Below are 18,869 nucleotides of genomic sequence, written 5' to 3' on the forward strand. Positions count from 1 at the left end.
ACAGAGATAAATGTGTTTTCAATATTGTTCTCGGGGAGGGTACAGTAGAAACCAGTGAACGAGAGGAAATTTATTTCTGGCAGCACTCTAGACATGGAGCTGTGGTTGAACTTTTTACCCTAATTACGTCCCCGCTAATGCCTGCAGCGGTCTGGAATCAAAGCGGCCCTTCAGGCCCTGGAAAGTCTCTGATGTGGCGAGCATTTGTTGTGTGATGAGGGTTGCTTAAGAAAAAACAGAATATTGTGACAGGATTTTTCAAAATTTCTCAGTTACCACCCACCTCACTTGTTGCCTACAAAAATAGAGTAATTGTTTGCATCTGTGTGTTTTTTGTCTGTCCTAGAAATAACTCTTATAAATCAATGTGACAGACCCCAAGAACCTTTTCAAGATTGTGTTTTCTTCCCTTCCTATGTGCTTCAGAGTTATTTCTGCCCACCGTGCTATCCCGACACGACTAGTGTAAAGCGCAAAACTCTGCTTAAAAACCCAAGGCAAATGTTTGTTCTTTTGAGTGCTAGCACTGGTACAAGTTATTTTCTTAGAATAGCTCAGGAAAGGTCAATTGAAAATGTTCTATCTAAAATTAAGGCTGTCACTTCATACCCTTAATCTGTCTTGTAATTAGCTAGCCAAACAAATTTGCTACAGTAGTATCACAGTAGCATTACACAGTTACAGCTGTCTGAGTAATATCTGTCACAAGCTCAACAGTTGCTGAGGTTCATTTCTGTACGAACCGGTGTTTTATTTTCTAAGGCAATCTTGCTGGAGTCCTGGCTTTCAAAAATGTACAGAAATATACTGAGAAAAATTGTAATGGCTGTAGCTGTGCACAAGCATTCTGGTGGGGCATAGGCTTTTTCTCTTTAGCAAAAGTAAAGGATCATAAAAAAAAAAATGATGCTAAAATGCTGCACCTCTAGCAGAATTTGTCCATGGTAACACTTTAGTCATGACGTGATAGTTGGAATATTACAATTGTTGACTTTGTTGAATTAATCATCTCTTTAACATTTAAAAGTTAAATGTGTGCATATAATTTGGTATATGACATATCAGGCTCTTGTGCACCAATGTGTAAAAGAGATTTAAAACTGTATTCTCTGTTTCAAGGAACTCTGACCAATTTTAATGTCCCAAAATGTGTTGCTTGGGCTTTTTAGATAGATAATGGCAAGATGATATGCCACATAAAAGATATACATCTTATATTTGTGTAGCATTACAAGCTCCTTTAAAAATTATTTATTAAGGTTGCTGAGTCAAGCATTCAGAAGTTAAGCTGTACCAGAATTGAGCTTTCCTGTCAAATCTTAGCACAGTCCTCTTCCATGTGTGTATCTGTGCAGAGAGGGGAGAGAGGACCCAGTTCTTCAGGACGGGATTCAGTTATTTTAACCAGGAGACCTTTTGCTATACACAGTCCAGCTACTGGAATAGATGAAGCAAAAGCTCTTCAAATGGTCCCCTTCATTTTGCAACCTCCTATACACTGATCAAGGCAGAAGTCTCCTGGGAAAGATGGTTTGTAATCATGCAATAAAAAACTTTATTCATGTGCCCAGGGGAGCAAACTCAATTCAGGTATTTTGTGTTGCAAAAGCAAATGCAGCATAGATGATCTGGTGATATAGGCATTGTGTAGTAGGTTTTAAAATAGCTTTAAAAAGCCTTCAAATGTTGTATCAGTTATTGTGACCCACGTGGTTCATTAGCAGGACAAGGAGCTTCAAATGTCAGAACTCTTTGGACTGCAAGTTTTGAAAAAACCTTCAGCCTATGGCACATCTCAGGCATACAGCTATGACCACTGCAAATGAGGTTTAAAAGGAGGTGTTGGGCAGTCTTCATGTGCAGTGCTAGGAGCCCTGCTTATCGCATCCAGATTCTGAAGTCCTGGTATCTTGCAAGCCTACTGTCCAGAGATAACCTTGCCAGTGACACCTGGGGAGAAACCTGTTTCAGGTTATTCTTCCACAGGTGTTACTGCAAAGGCATAATCTGAAGAGCATGGCATTGCACAGGTGTGGCTAGCGACCTGCAGTCCTCTCTTTTTGATGTTTGTGTGAGGTGAGAAGGAACCAGTCTGCCTGGCCGCACAGGGTTTGGAGCCTGCATTTTTAAAACACCCACAATTTGAACAAATTGGTGATGTAAATGAAGAAGACCAAATGGATTGCAGAACTGGCTCACTACCATGTTACCAGTCACAGGTAAAATAATGCCTAAATTATAACCTATTTTGTGTAGTTAATCCCATGTATATAACTTTAAGGCTTACAGTTAGTGTCATAAGAGACACACAGAAAAATAACAGTCTGGGGGTAGTTTAGCAAAGATGTGGATCAGCTGGATATTCACAAGAGTATAAGTCATACCTCTGAAGCAGAAGTTTTATTAGCTTACGCATATTCTGCTTCTGGCAGAAACATGGCATCATTTTTTTTATGTGACAAGTAATGTCTCAGCTATATGGAATTAGTGTACATATATTGCATTTATCAACAGAAGTCTATACAAACTGCTCCCATCTTCTGAATACTTCTTAAATGTCATTGACCTGAAAATATTGTCTCTAAATAATGCTTCAGAGTAGCAAAAGAAGCATGAGTATTGATTTTGCAGTTTTATGCATATTGGCAGACTGTAAAATCGCAGGGCTAGCTATAGCTATCAAGCCTTAAGTGGTTCCACAGAATGCTGTGTTTAGCCTCTACACTTGCTTGGTAAAAGTTGGCTGTAGCTGAGATATTTCGTTATGAACTGGAGCCAGTTTTTAGTGCTGCAGCTTCCAGAAATCCCATATTTTTCTATTAAGCCGTGGCATGTGGTTGTCTCTTGATATACAGGATGTTTTTACATTTTGTTTTGTTTATCATATCTCGTACATAGAGATTAGTGTACCATCTAATAAAAAGCCTGTAAAGAGGGGGTCTCTTTACACAAAGGTCCAGTCTGGTTAAACTCAGAGCACATCGTGGCCCAGGATGAACCAAACCAAGTAAGGAATATAGGTGCTGAGATGTCATGAGCCTGTGTCAAATAGCCGAAATAGTCCATATTTATTTGCTAGTTTAAACCACATGCATGATCTCCTGGTCCGTATGAATACTTATTTTAATATCTTCAACCATTTTAGAAATCAGAAGGCAAGAATGTATTCTTTGAATACACTTATTGGTTTCATGAGGGACGTTTTCTTCAGTTCATGTAAAAAAACTAATAATGTGTTTTGACATGTGGCATGTCTCAGGGATGTAGAAAGTATGCTGCCCTCGGCGCTTTCAACTAAGGCAAGTCGTAGTTGAAAACCAGGTTGTGCTATCTTTGATACTCAGCAGGTCTCCAAATGCAACAGTACAGCACTGTTGTGTGTTAATATGCATCTGCAGTTGTCTGAGTGTTGTTTGGCTGTACGTAACTTCATGTGTTATGAGTGCTTCAGTAAAATTGGCTAGAAAGCCTGTTGTGGAGAGGACAACTAGAATGAGTAATATTAAGGGTGAAAAAACCTCCCTAGCATAAGTACACGTTTATAGAATTACTACTATACATGCTATCCAAAAGGCGGAATTTGGAAACGGCCTTCCACCTCCTAAACACGTTGCGTATAGCGTGCTATCATTGAAGTTTTGGAGAGATGCTAAACTCGAATCCCAAGGGTCCTGACCCAGAAGCAAGCCTCTTCTGTGGTTGCTGGCACAAAGAAACGGCATTCTGGGTGGTAATGCAGCTGCCAGACATTGTTTTATATTCCAAAGGGTTACTCTTTCTGCTTGCTTCTCTCCCCCCGCCTCCCTCATAATTATGGTACAATGCATTATTTCCCTGTGGTTACCCAATTTCCATTGGAGAAGCCTACCAACTTGCATAACTAAAATTAATGAGTTTTTGAGGCATAAGAGCAGAGCAAGGGCTCTTGTATTGAAATGCATATTAGTTTGAAGCGTCTGTGACCTAAACCAAAGCAGAGGTGTGTTATCTCTGTGGATCCAAAAAAAATTGCCTGTTCCTGCTGTTAGGATGTTAGAGTATGGCATTTAAGAATGGGGAGGATATATGAAATATAGGCAAATGCCATCCCCTTATCCTAGCAGCAGGTGCAGAACTCCTGCATTTCGCCAGCTGCCCTCTGCTTGCTAAAAGCCAACTTTGACACCATCTCCAACTTTTCCCTGCCAGTACTATAGACTGGGTCCAGTTAGGCCAATGAGTTGGCAGTGCCACGCAGACATCACTAGAGCTGATGGATGAGCTCCTCTGACCTATGCATGGAGGCTCTAGACATTAATGGTATTAGACCTGCTAACAGCATTAGCAGCTTTTGAGACAGTCTCAGGGTATTGTTAGCTCGGCTGTGAAGTCTCACTTGGGAAGATGAGAGCTGGACCAGTTTAATTCAACTCCATTGCTTCCAAGAGATCCAAAAATGCAGCGAGGGATTCTATTCCATTTTGTCTGAGGAATCTAACCTGAAATATTCTTATGGGCTTAAATATGACACCTTCCTTTGTGAGACAGGTAGGGAAGATCAAAAGGTACCATGTGCTAGAATACCACCCGTATGCTCTTGATCACTTGTCCTAAGTCTCCTTATTGCTGATGGAAGACAGTGAAGTCTGTCTTACATCCCAGTATCCTGGCAAAAAGTGGATGTGCAAAAGCTTTAGACTTGAATCAAGTCACTGTTATCCTTACTTTTGTCACCTTGTGTGTATGTGGCTATAATCATATGTGCTGTGTCTTCTGTGGAAGCTGCACTGAGTTTTGTTGCTTCAGCTGCTGGAGCTAAGAATGCTCCTTCATAGATGCGAGACGAGGCTACAAAAGAAAAGCCAGCCTCAGCCAGGGTGAAGTTACTACAGGTTCATGGCAATGTTTTCAGATTCTTGACTTTGTACTCCTCCTTCAGTGACATCTAGACTCCATTAGTGATCAAGTAAGAGATCACGCTAGAAGAGAGGGACAGGCTACAACTAGAGCTGAGCAGGTTACAGAGGTGGGCGGATGAGAATAGGATGGGTTCCAACACCGGTAAGTGCAAGGTGCTGCACCTGGGGAGGAAGAGCCAGCACCATACCTACATGCTGGGGAGCTCCCTTCTCGTCAGTGCAGAGGCAGAAAAGGATCTTGGAGTCATTATCGATTCCAAGATAAACATGGGCTGCCAATGCGGGGACGCGGTCAGGAAGGCCAACCGCACCTTCTCATACATCCACAGATGCATCACGAGCAGGTCCAAGGAGGTGATCCTCCCTTTCTATGTGACTCTGGTCAGGCCGCGGTTGAAGTACTGCTTGCTCTGTTCCATTGTCATTTTACCTAAAGTACAATTAATACTTTGGTGTCAGGGTGGCAGCAAAATTTCAAATCCATGTTTTGCCTGGTTCTTTCTTGAAAAATGTAACATTTTGTTTTCAAGCGTATGAAGTGTATGTCCAGATACAAAAGTAATATGTGCTTCCAGTAATTTTATTATACTCAGTATCTATATTGTATTATACATAATAAAAACTATACTTGAATGTTTTTGGTAAAACAGTGCTGTTGCTTATTGAAACAGTTGTGGCCTTGGCTCCACCACGATCCGCTGGCTGGGAAATTGGCTTCGTGGTCGGACCCAGAGGGTTGTGATTGATGGCAGTCACTCATCATGGTGCCCTGTGACCAGTGGGGTCCCTCAAGGCTCTGTCCTGGGACCCATCCTGTTCAACATCTTCATTAACAATGTGGACATTGGAGTCAGGAGTGGACTGGCCAAGTTCGCCGATGACACCAAACTTTGGGGCAAAGCATCCACGGCAGAAGATAGGCGGGTGATCCAGGCTGACCTGGACAAGCTCAGCAAATGTGCAGACGAGAACCTGATGGTGTTTAACACCGATAAATGCAAGGTTCTCCACCTTGGGAGAAAAAACCTGCAGCACCCTTATAGGCTCAGCAGTGCTACGTTGGATAGCACTACAGAAGAAAAAGACTTGGGGGTCATCATTGACCACAAGATGAACATGAGCCTCCAGTGCGATGCTGCGGCTAGTAAAGCGACCAAAATGCTGGCGTGCATCCATAGATGCTTCTCGAGCAAATCCCGGGACGTCATTCTCCCCTTGTACTCGGCCTTGGTGAGGCCGCAGCTGGAGTACTGCGTCCAGTTTTGGGCTCCACAATTCAAAAAGGATGTGGAGAAGCTTGAGAGAGTCCAGAGGAGAGCCACGCGCATGATCAGAGGTCAGGAAAACAGATCTTACGATGACAGGCTGAGAGCCATGGGACTCTTTAGCCTGGAAAAGCGTAGCTCAGGGGTGATCTGATGGCCACCTATAAGTTTATCGGGGTGACCACCAGGATCTGGGGGAACATCTGTTCACCAGAGCGCCCCAAGGGATGACGAGGTCGAACAGTCACAAACTCCTGCAAGACCATTTCAGGCTGGACATAAGGAAGGATTTCTTTACTGTCCGAGCCCCCAAGGTCTGGAACAGTCTGCCAGCAGAGGTGGTTCAAGCACCTACACTGAACACCTTCAAGAGTAAATTGGATGCTTATCTTGCTGGGATCCTATGACCCCAGCTGCCTTCCTGCCCTTTGGGCAGGGGGCTGGACTCGATGATCTCCCGAGGTCCCTTCCAGCCCTAATGTCTATGAATCTTTGAAAGATTCATTTTTACTCATTTTGATCTCTTACCTACTGAATCAAATGTTAAGAGAGAGATGTTTATTTTTCCACTACTACTTTCAAGAATATATAAAATACATTTGAATGATAGATTTGCGTATAGCCATTGGTCTGATTTTATATATTTGTACATAAAGGCATACTCAATCGATAGAATCTGTTTAATCCTGATCATTCCTTTATGTATAAATGCAAGACTTTCAAATAAATGAACAAAACAGATAATGTAACTGTTCTGTTTTGTTCATTTGTTTGAAAAAGTCTTGTTTGACTGACTCTGAGCATTCCTTTATTAAAACCTTTGTGGTTCTCTTCTCTTTCCTGTCCAACATTTATCCCTTAATGATATAAGTGAGTACATATTAAGTATAACAAAGCAGTACTAATTATATGGTCACAAACACTTCATAAATGGACCAGGTTTTAAAATCTGGTTTAGCTGTACCTCACTTTTAAATTAAATTCAAAATAGTTTGCAGACTGGTAAATGGTTTTGGTTTGATTTTAGAAGTGAATTCCTTTGATGCTAATTTTTATATGTTCTAGAATTTATTGTTTTTTATACAGGGGGAAAAAAAGATGCAGGATATTATGCTAATAGCAATGTGGCTTGCACTTTTTTGTAACAAAATGAGCTATATTAACACCCAGACAAGTTTGCTGATTGCCCTCTAACTACAGTTTCTCATACGTGACCCTTTTTATACTTAACAACAGAGATGGAAAATTAATCTTACATTCTACAGTTTGCAATGTACTGTGCATTCTTAAACATATAGAAGCAGAGCAAGTTTAAGTGTATATATTGCTTATGCTTAATGGTCCCTTTTGGCACCTTTTAAAAATAGAGCCACATCTGGAACTGCAGAGTTTACACTAACTGACAGCTTAACCCATAGTTTTTTGCTTTGGGCACTTGCAGCATGTTTTTTGTTGCAGGGGAGGCAGGGCCGGGGGCAGCTTATGTCTCACAAATGGGGACCTCTATATTGCTGACTAACTTTATAGTTTCCTGTCTGGAGATTTGCCAGTTTTATATATTACACTTGAACAAATATGCAGGTTTCTTGGTGCACGATTAATGCATATATATCTCCGTTTCCCCCGCCTCAATTTGTTTTCATTTGTTTGGTGTGATTTTTAGAACGCCCTAAAAGAGGGTTAGTTTCTAGGGGTTTTTTTGGAAAATGCCTTGTATGCTTATGCCAGTAAGATAAACGGTATTTATCATCACAGAACAGTGCATGTATATTGGATGTATATTGTGTTCTTCTATTACATTAAGTGGATGCACTTGATCTCTTTGAGGGGAGTGCTGGACTTAGCACTTAGAAGCACCACTTGACAACTGATTCATGAAAAGATAGTTATAGCAACTTCACAGGAGCATGTGTCCAAAGCAGTTGGCTGAAAGTATGAGCTAATGATCTGTTGGATAGGGATGAATGAAATGGTTAAGGGAAAGCTGGCCTGCAACGCTGGGTACCGAGGACAGAGAGAGTTTTTACCTATTGTGTATGAACAGTTCATAGTAGGGGAAGCTATGCCCTTAAATACCTGCAATACACTGTAACTGGGTAGAGAGAGAAATATATGCTAACAGTCCTTGAGACAATTAAATGTTGTTAAATATTAATGTGAACTTAGAGAAAAATATGCATTTTTAAATATTAGTATTGAATTCTTCTTTTTAACATTCAGTAAATTCCAACTACAAGTTCGTCCTGTTCATTTTTAGCAATGCCCATAAGGAGGGCAGAGGCAAACAATACAGCAATTCCTGGCATCAGGAATTCATAAATCTCTTCCAGAGATTCACTACAAAGTTCTTTGCTCAAGGTAGGAATATCTTTTGCTTGATCCCCTTAACCACCCTTGATGCGGGGGGGGGCAATGGATGGCTTCAACAGATCCCTCTGACTTACCTTTTAAAAATTAATTTGTGAACCAGGATAGTATCAAAAAGGTGAAAGCAGGTTTTAAACTCTTGCACATCATGAGATAGATGAGGAAATTAGTTTGATTTAAAATATATTCAACTACGCCTTTTTTGATGCCTGAAATGTAGAATTTTCAATTATTTGTACATTGCATTTATCTAGTCACAGGGTGTACTTTAAATACAGGTTTTGTAATTTTTGCTTTTGATTTAAAAATAAAATATACTTAATTAGCATAACATGGTAACTGGGAACAGTTGTCTTCCACATACTTAATTAGCATAACATGGCAGTTGTCTTCCACAATTTCTTACAAGACAGCTAGCGATCATAATAATAATAATTTTACCCTTATTTTTGCAATGCTTTTATATGTAAAATGTGGTTACTTTCATCTGGAGAGGGGTAATGTCTCCATTTTTTGGATGGGGAAAGTCAGGTACAGATGTCTAGTGAGCTGTCAAATAACACTTGAAGAGCTGATATTTGTGGAAATAGGATCCAGAGTTTCTTGACTCAGTCCCTTGTTTTAACTGATAGCTTCACCGCATTATGAAGAAACAACTTACTCTTGAAAACTTTGAGAGCAGGAGGAGACTATTCCTCAACAATTCCCGCCCCCCCCCAAAAAAAAAAAAAAAACCCAAAAAACCAAACCAAAACAAAAACCCCAAAACAAAACATGGGAGTTGGGGCACAGACAGATTTTTAAATATCAGAGTTGGTGTATAGAGCTCAACTCTAAGTACTGGCTTGACCTTGGGTAGGCTTCAGCTAAGGACTTAAGCAGCAACTTAGCTTCTTTCTTATTCTGCGCATCTCCCTCTTTCTCCCCAATGGCCCCAACTCTAACATGAACTAATAAGCATGTGTGCCGGATTCCTGTACTGTAAAAGAAACAGTTTATGTCCATCTCTGCACGTAGATGCCAGTTCATTACGACTTGAGTTATGTGATTCTGCCAAAACACCAATTAACTGTACACAAATCTCCTTTTACTTTCCTTCTTTTTTTTTTTTTCCCCCTTCCAGACACGGGGAAAACCTATAATTTTCCCTTACCATATTTTTAATTTTCCTAGCTGGAACTGAAGTTTCTAGCTTACCTGTTATAGAAGAGTTTCTGTGCAGCTAAGGACTTTTTTTTCTGTTAGTGAACATCTGGAGATATTGAGGTCAGGGGTGAGATGGGCTATAGGGCAGCTTCATTGTATTAGATTGATAGATTTTGTTCTAGGTAATCAAGAAAAATGCAAGAATAGTGCTTGTTCTTATGGAGACTAATACAAATAATATAATGCCATATCAAATGTATTCTGTCCTTATATTTAAAGGATTAGATTTAGTAACACATGTCTAAGCTTAGTGCAGCTTTTTCTTATTTAAAACTAAGTGCTTCCATGCTTCTTGCAATTTGTGGTAGGTTTAAAATGTCTCTGCTGTTTTGCGTTTCACTGATACGTGCACATTCTTGGAAAATGTCACTTGCTCAAATACCTTGTTCCGCTTTTTCTTAATTTTGAATGAATCTGTTAAATATCATGACTGAAAAGTAAAAACATCTATTGCATATAGAGGAAAACGGGAAATTAGTAACTTGAAGTAAGTAAAATGAGTATTTTCAATTTTCATAGGTAATGCTTAGACTGTAGAGACTGATCCGAGTCCCCTGGTTAAAAGTCACTGTTCAGCAAAATGAGTTCTGGTATAGCCAGATACGAAGTAATAGATCTGAGGACTAAGAATAAAACTTATGTCTGGAGTTTTTAAGCCTATGTCTTGGAAATAGCGACATAGAAAGATGGGGGTGAGGGTCACTTTAGATAATAGTCCTGATGGGAGATCTCTGTGGAGTGCTGACGCAAAAAGTCTGATGAGATCCTCAGCTGTATGATAGTCTCGTTTTGAAGTAGAGGTGGGTAGGTAACTTTCCCTCTCTGAAGGTAATATTGGAAGAACTGCACTAGAGTATGACCTCCATTCTTCAAGAAGAATGTGGAGAGACCAGAGAGAGTTCAAAGGAGGATTACAAAAATGAACTGAGGCTGGAAGACCACTTCTACAACGTGCTGCTTTAAGAAACTCAACTCCTCCATCTTACTGAAGACAGAGTTGAGAGGTGATGCCGTACAGATACTTTGACGTGGAAAAGATGCCTGATTGCGAGGAACATTCAGCCTTTATGACAAAGGCCTAGCAGGACATAATGGCTGAAAATTGAATTTGGGCAAGTTCAGTCTTGAAGAAAGACACAATTTCCTAGCGATGAGAGTAGCTAACCACTGAAACAGTTCCTACAAGCATTGGGGCTGACAACCATGGGGAGTTGTTAAAGCAAGGTTAGGCATTTCTGCATCCTTTGCTTGTGGGGATGAGACGGAGATATGGATGGTAATGGTGATCAATTCTGGCCTTCAGAGCTGTGAATCTGGTTTCCCCTCTTAGGATGGTAAAGCAGTAGGACTGTAAGGGACCTCAAGAAAGCATCTAGTCCAACCTCTAGCCCAGGACAGGATGATCACTATCCTGGCAAAACTACACTGTCCACCCTGATGCAACACAAAATATAACACCCTGACCTGTCACAGGTAAAGCAGAGGGACCACAGAGGCCAACATCCTGCATTTGTAAAGGTTCTTCATCACTTTTGTTTTTGATCTACAAAAAAGAGTGTTGTCCTCACCATGCTTGTGGTATTAAGACAACGATTGATCAGCTGTTATGCTCAGAGTTGTCAGTGATTACCTTCAGGGGTCAAGAAGAAATATTTCCCTGAAGCACAGTTGGCTAGTTGGCTATTCTACGTTCATTTTTCTGAAGCATGAGAAACTGGCCACAGCTGGAAACAGGACAGTGGGGGGGGGGGTGTTGCACTAAGGTGTTCTCATGCGCTCCAGAAAGTACTGCTGCTTAAAAGCTTGTCCGTGTCCACTTCTCATGCTAGGGTCTGACCGATCGACAGGTTTGGGGCAGGAGAATAGGTTTTTTAAAACCATTTTAGGCTGGCACGGACATGCTGCGGTTCTACCCCACACATGTTCCTCTGTAGCAGAAGGAGGTGAGGTGATTTGGATGCAACTACCAGTTTCTTTGCCATTGCAGGAGCCTGTGGAATTGATAGCACCTTCATCTCCCATGTTTTCTACATGATACACAGTTGACTCTCCTGGGGATTGAAATGTATATTGCTTTGGATTCAAGATGGGGGTACCTGGCTTAAACTTAATGACCCATAATATAGAGGAAGTCAGACTAGCTGACCTAATGGTCCCTTCTGGCAACAACATTTTATGAAACTCTCTCTTGTAAAAGAACGTTTGAGGATACACTTGGTTTATAGGATCCAGCAGTAAACAAAGTGGCTTAAATGACTCTGTTACTAGACCTAATGATTTATAATTTTACTGTTAGGGTCTTCTTCAGAAACTTGCAGCTTTTCCAAGCTCTGTGTCAGTACAGCTTTTAATATTTGTCTCTGGCTCAAACAAAATGACTAGCAAGAGTGATACTTTATACAGGGACTTTTGAAGAAATTAACTAATATTTCTGTATGAAGCAAGTAAAATATTCCTAAAATAATGGAATGCAGTCATTAGATGGTAGCATTCTGCTGTTGGCAGATGCTTCCTTTCTTAATAGAAGTGTAGTTGATCAAAAAGAATGGACATATCCTGAAAGAGCCGGGACAGTGACAGACCTAGTCTAATGGTTAGATTTTATTTAAAAGAATTAAGATTTCACTGCTGAAAATTAAATTGTGCTACAAAATTGAATAATCAAATAAGGCAACCCGTGACATCATTTTTGAAACAGTGAAATAGCCAGAGAGCTTTCTGTATTATAAAGCAGATTTTGTAGATGGCTGCCAAATCGAAAGTATGGTTTCCAGATTTTTTTTTGTGTTCATACTTTTCCATTTTGGTGTGAATTACTGATAGGTATGGCATGACTTTGTATAAGAAATGACAAAGCATCTATTGCTTTCTCTTTACAATAGCAGGAGAAATTCAGATTATGCTACAGAACTCATTAATTCACAAACCACAAAAAAGACCAAATTTTGTTGACCTTTCTCAGTGACAGTTGTTGCAATATGTAGGGTATTTCAACTGGCCTCAGTTGGGCTACTCTCCCAGGAGCTAAGGAGGCAGGATTTGATCTGTGGGCAGAGGATGCTGTCATAATATACCAGAATAATAATACTTAATTTTATTGTTTGTCAAAATGCGTCAATAAAATGTACTGTAAAAAAAAAAAAATAGAACATACACCTGGAAAAACGCAACACAATTTAGAATGGCTGTTTATTTATGACCTAGACCATGTCCATAGATGTCCATCTTTCCTACTAACTTTACTGGAAATTACACTGATCCCTTACTATTTTCAAAGGATGCTCTATTTACCACTGTTCCGCAGTAAGAAAATTCATGACTTCGTGGTTTAGTTTATTGCATCTAAATCTTAACTTGATTTCAGTGACACATTGCTTCTTGATTGTTTGCATCACAGATTTATAAACCAAAAACGTGCATGTTCGCCGTACCTTGGATCATGGGTGCACTAGCCAATAGAAGTTCTGGCTGTAGAGAACTCTTTTCAGTATAGCTTATGCTGAACATTGGTGCTTAAAATATAAGGTAATTGTACGAATGAAGAAAGAAAATGACTTTCCAGCTGCTGCTTGTAAGCTGATCCCTGTTTGAGGTGCCTTTGTAGATAAGCTACATGTCCCTCTCTCTATCTGCAATTGTATCATCCTGAATTACATTACATCTAGCTCCATCTTTCTGTAATTATACAGTGAATTACATTACATTACATCTGTATTGCTGTTCTTTTGCAGGGAACTTCTTCCTACATTCACTTAGGACAGATGCTATACAGAGTTTCTGAAAGGCATCATAGTGCTCTAAATAAGCCTTTTTCCTTTTTTTTTTTTCTCTTGTAGTCTGTGGGTTGAAGCAGTCCTCTGGATTCCTGGTTTACCAATTGTTAAAGGGTCTGTACAGCTGAGGACTTTTTTTTTCTGTTGCTAGTGGATAGCTGGAGATAATGAGAGAGGGTGGGGTAGCCTGATCTTACAGCGGTAGCTGATCTTAATGGTTAAGCACAGAGGTGAAAAAGCCCGAGGCTGAATTGATTCAGTCCTTGCAGGTTAGTCTAAGTTTTATGCAGATTGAATGTCTGTTCATTTATTGGTTCAGTTTTGAGTCTAGAAATGTAGCCGCTGCATGCCTCCAGTGGCTTTCCTGCTTAGAACAGATGGCTTCAGCCAAGGCTAGCCCACCCACCTGGGGGCTTGCAGGAGATGTGCAAAGCATCCTGGGATGCTGGGGGACTGTGAGTCAGCTGGAATCTGGAGGGGAGCTGTGACAGAAGTTCAATAAACCAATTTAATCTAAGTCAGTTAAGTCTGATACTACATCCATCCAGGTTTATTTTAAACTGGTTTTGGCCATTTTGAAAATAGTTTATGTACTGTAAACTCCTGTTGTGTTACAGATTTGAACTGGTTTCTGATCATTTATATCAGTTTATATGTAACATCTGTCCATATTCAGTCAGTATTAAGATCAGCTACCTCCATCAGGTCTTTGTGGTAGTGTTTACCAGTTTAGTTTTCCAACTGTGAGATCATTTAGCAACTCATGGATGCAATCTGGAAATTCACCAATTACGAGAACTAGTTATACTACGAGTTTCCAAAAGAAAGAGGAAATAATGATACATAACAGTCCACTGCATCATTATAGTCTTTTTTTTTTTTTCTAGTGAAGACTCTATCCCTGTTATCTAGGTACTTAATTGTTGTCCAGAATGCATTGATGCCATTACTTCTGCCTGTCATACCTGAACAATATCAGTGCCCTCTAAGGGTGTATAATTTAAGCACTGGCCAGGATTGTCAAAAGGAGAAGTTACATTGTAGCACCTCCTGAAAACAAAACCAGGTGAGACCTAGAATACTCAACAATTCCCGTTGACCTCAGGATTTGAAAAATCCCAGCCCTAACCTTTGTAATGACAACGTGATTATTTTATATAGCAGGATACAGTAAACAAATAATCTTCTTGCATGAATTATCTTTTAAAGGTGTAGTTAACAGGGAAAGGTGTTTTGTAGAAAGAAACCTTGATCTTGTAGCCACACGTGTTCCAGTTTTATTCTCCCACAGGTTTGCTCGAGTCATGAGGTCTATCATCTGCTTCTGGGGATGTACACCATATTCATGACCTGGGTAGCAACAAGATGTAATTGCTCTCGAGGGCAGTGTTTTGCTAAACATTTCTGGGTTTTAGGATGAATGAAATAGGGAGCCTACGTAACCTAGCAGTGACTTTTAATTGTCTATGATCCTTTCTGAAGTTATACAAGATGAAGCAATTTATGAGCATCTGAATTATTCTTTTTTCCCCTCTTCCCCGTATTACGAGTCTTGTCAGCTTCATATTTTGAGAACTCCTGGCTGTTGACAAAACTTGTAGCAAAAAATTGTTATCTTTTGTAAGATGGCTTTCATGCATGAAATGTGAAAAAGAAGTTTGGGTTTTTTTCCTGGTAGTTTAGTACCTCTGTTTCTATGGTGCAAATGTAAATGTACTTGTACTGATTTATATTAAATGATATTATCCTAGTCAGTGTCACTTTGAGCACTTTTAACACTTGACTGTGTCTCTGTTTAGTCATTTGTTGCTTAGCAGAGAAAATTCCTGATTGCCAAAATATCCTGCCTAAGTAAACTTTCCTAGAGCTTGAGAGTCTCTGACAAGAGTCTGTTCCTGAATGTTTACTATATAACATGTTACTTTATTGAACACGCTAATGAAATTTTAAATATAAACTGAACCTCTTGCTTCGAATCCTGTTTTCCAATTATGCAGTAACGTAGTACATTAAGAAAAGTTAAGTAGTTGGAGTAAGTGCTATGCAGAGGGATTCGATGCCTAGTCTCTTTTCACAGCTTTGAACCCTGGAGTCAAAGTTTATTTTAAGTTTCTGATGTAAAGACAGTAGGGCTAGGGACAGAAATTGCACATAACCCAGAAAAAGTGATTGGAATCTGATTCAAATCTGTAACACAACAGAAGTTCAGTGCACGTAAACTGCTCTCACAATGGCTGAAACTGGTTTAAAATAAACCAGGATGGTTGTGGTATAAGACCTAACTGATTTAGGTTAAATTGGTATATTGAACTTCTGTCCCAGATCCCCTCCAGCTTCATGTTAACTCACAGTCCTCCAGCATCCCAAAATGCTTTGCACCTCCCCTGTAAACCTCTTGGGCTAAGCAACCCCTTTTGTATTTATTTTCCTTTATTGCCTTTTAATGTTGAGACTATCGGTCACAGTGTAAAAATGTTTAATGCTCAAGATTAAAGCACTGGCCTGTGCACAAACTTCCACAGAAAAATCATGGGCCCCTATACATGTGCAAGGAGGCTGGTTCGACATGTAGTAATTACTGCATGCCAGGGCACGCTTGATTGAATTGAGCCTGGAGCTTGGTACTTACTGCGCTCCAGCAGACTGCAGCGTCACATGCATCATTGTCCCTGTGCTGCAAAATGGCAGTGGGGTGCTTTAAACTGAAGCTCATTCAATGAGCTTTAGTTCAAAGCGCCCTACTGCCATTTTTCAGTGGAGGGACACCGATGCACGTGATTCTCTGGAGTTTTTAATTAGAGTGCCCCCCCTCCTAATTAAAGCGCCACCCCCCGCAGTTCCCAAAGCACATCTGTAAACACCCATGGAGTACAAATTACCCATCTGACTCCAGTTAAATCAGCTTTGGTGTTTAGTTTTTTGGATTTTTGTTTTCCCTGTTTGGAAATAAGAGAATCCATGCACAGACTTAAATTCTTTTAGGAAACTAGATTTAGTTAAATCGAGGCAAGGATGTATATAGGCCAGTCCTTACATTTCAGCACCCTTTAGCAGTAATAAATTGCTAAGCGAGGGTGATTTGGCAGCTGTGTCCAACTGCTTGGCTTTGGAAATGCTTGACACTAAATGCTGCTACCTTTTAGTTATTAGGCTTTTCAGAAGAATTTATATAAGGGATTATTTTAAATGTGTATTTAGTTTTGTTCAGGTTTTCAGTTTGTGCACATATTGGTTCTCAGGAACTTACATGTAATGTATATCTTTATCAGATTTGAGATAGTGAACAGTTTGTGTTTGTGTGTGTCTAGTTCACCAGAAAATTCCTGAGCAGCTTAGGTCCAGAAAACAAGCTAGAGTCACATCGGCAGTTGTGCTAAATGCCATCAGATAGACCAGATATCGGCAAGGGGAAACACCCATACTTAGTCTGTTTTGATACAGCTGACATCTTGTGCTGCTTCATACTCGCTGACCTAGAAATAGCCAACATTTGAATATATTCCTGGAAGGGGGGAAAAGGTGTTGTAGAAGAGAACTGCCACATCAAAGCCTTTCCCCAGTTTGTAAGCTGGTATCTCTGCCACTACCCTCCTCAACCTCACTGTAGCACTCATCACTTTTCCTGTCTGAAGAAAGCTTGGATTTTTACTGAGAGGGCTTTGGAAATTTTTTTTTTTTTGGTAGCAGTAAAATGTGGCACACAGCACAGCATATGAAAAGACCCGTAAGGTTTAAACAAGCTGGAGTCCACGGCAAATGTAACATGGGTTCTGTGCCTCTGCATAGCATGAATTGTCATGCGATTCAGTTGTAAGTACTGCATTTGCATCCAGCACTCTGTAGTAAATGGGTATTACAGCGTGACTCCTAACTAAATACGAACAACAGTTAAGAACTGCATTCCTGTCAGGTGGCCGGTATTTTTGTGGGTCAGATTTGCGGCTGCATGCCCCTAAGTCTGACTTGAGGATCAATAAAATGAAACGATTGACCCATGCTGGCACAGCAAAGGTCCTCGGCTTCTGAGGAGTCCTAGAGTACACGCGGTAAATACTCTAGCCAACTTTAGGAGATCCACATTTGTCTGTTACTTTTCCACCAGGAAAAAAAAAAATCTTGAGATGTATGTTTTCTAATTACTGTACATTTGCTTTATGACTAAGTAATTTGGAAAAACTGTGTTTTGTCCTGTGAGAATTTTTTATTTCAAAAGTAAATATCTTGTTTCCTGCTGACATGTACTTTTTGTATAATGAGCTCTTACCTTGTCTTCAACTTACAGAATGAGGGTTTTAATTTTACACCTAAATGTTCTGCAGTTATGTTAAAATATATGTAAAATCCTGTTTGAAAAACGTGGCTTCAATTTGCAGGTTTAATATTTATTTTAGAAACTTGTTCCTTGTATGACGACATTAACCCTTTTATACACAGATTATTTACTCAAACCATGTACCCGTGCAAACGTACCAAATATGAAGTCTACAGATAAAATTTATTGGAAGCATCTCGTTACTGAATGAACACTAGAACGCTGGTTTGACACAATGTGCTATGTTTAATGGTTGTGTCAGTTAAATAGAAATCTTATTTAATGAGGGTATATGCAGACATAAAAATGGTGTTGATACCAAAAGATACTGGCATATTCTGTTATCCCATTAACTGTTATGCCTGCATGATTTTGCAGCAATACCAGTGTGACAAAACTGCTTCAACTTGAACTCCTGCTTTATTCGGAGGCAGTTGTTGGAACAGTATAACCTCTGCAGCTGCAGGGTCGAGCAGGCAAGTTATAGCAGAGCAGCTGATGTGCAGTCCTAAGCAGCAGCTCTTCCTCCTCTTTTTAGAACAGCTAAAACGTACGTTTGTCCACACCTTTACATTTCCTGTGTTTGGAAGGGGATCAACAAAACATCTTGTCCGCTACTGCCTCGTTTGTTCTCTAGTGTGCCCGAAATAGGAGAAGAATCTGACCTACAGGAGAATTAGATCAGCAGAGAAATATATTGTGCCGTGTTGTGATACCCATTTTTGTGGCTTATTCCCATAACTCAAATAAGCAATTGCCTTCTTTTTTTTTTTTTATACAGCGTGACAAAATGGTTAACTTTTTAGAATACTTGTTTCTAATTGTACTGTAGTTACAATGTAAGCGTACAGCTGTTACATTAACTATAATTAGCATCATTTTACATAACTGGAAAATTAGCTATGATGAAATGATCTGCTCCTAGGCTTGTAGTTTTATTTTTTTAAGGTGTTTGGAATACATTTTTATATTTCTAAGAGATGCATTAGCCTGTAACCAGAAATTTAACTAAATGGATTGCACTGTTGTTCGTGAGCAGTAGAGCTGT

At 39.9% G+C, this 18,869-nt stretch overlaps 1 protein-coding gene across 4 annotated transcripts in view; it reads left to right on the plus strand.

Moving 5' to 3' along the window:
* BCAS3 (BCAS3 microtubule associated cell migration factor) overlaps nt 1-18,869 on the plus strand; it is a 457,217-nt gene that overhangs the window by 51,234 nt on the left and 387,114 nt on the right. The gene's annotated exons all lie outside the window — the stretch shown is intronic.

This window comes from Crocodylus siamensis, chromosome 13, assembly GCF_052110815.1.
Source record: "Crocodylus siamensis isolate JL-2025a chromosome 13, ASM5211081v1, whole genome shotgun sequence".
NCBI classification, from domain to species: Eukaryota; Metazoa; Chordata; order Crocodylia; family Crocodylidae; genus Crocodylus; species Crocodylus siamensis.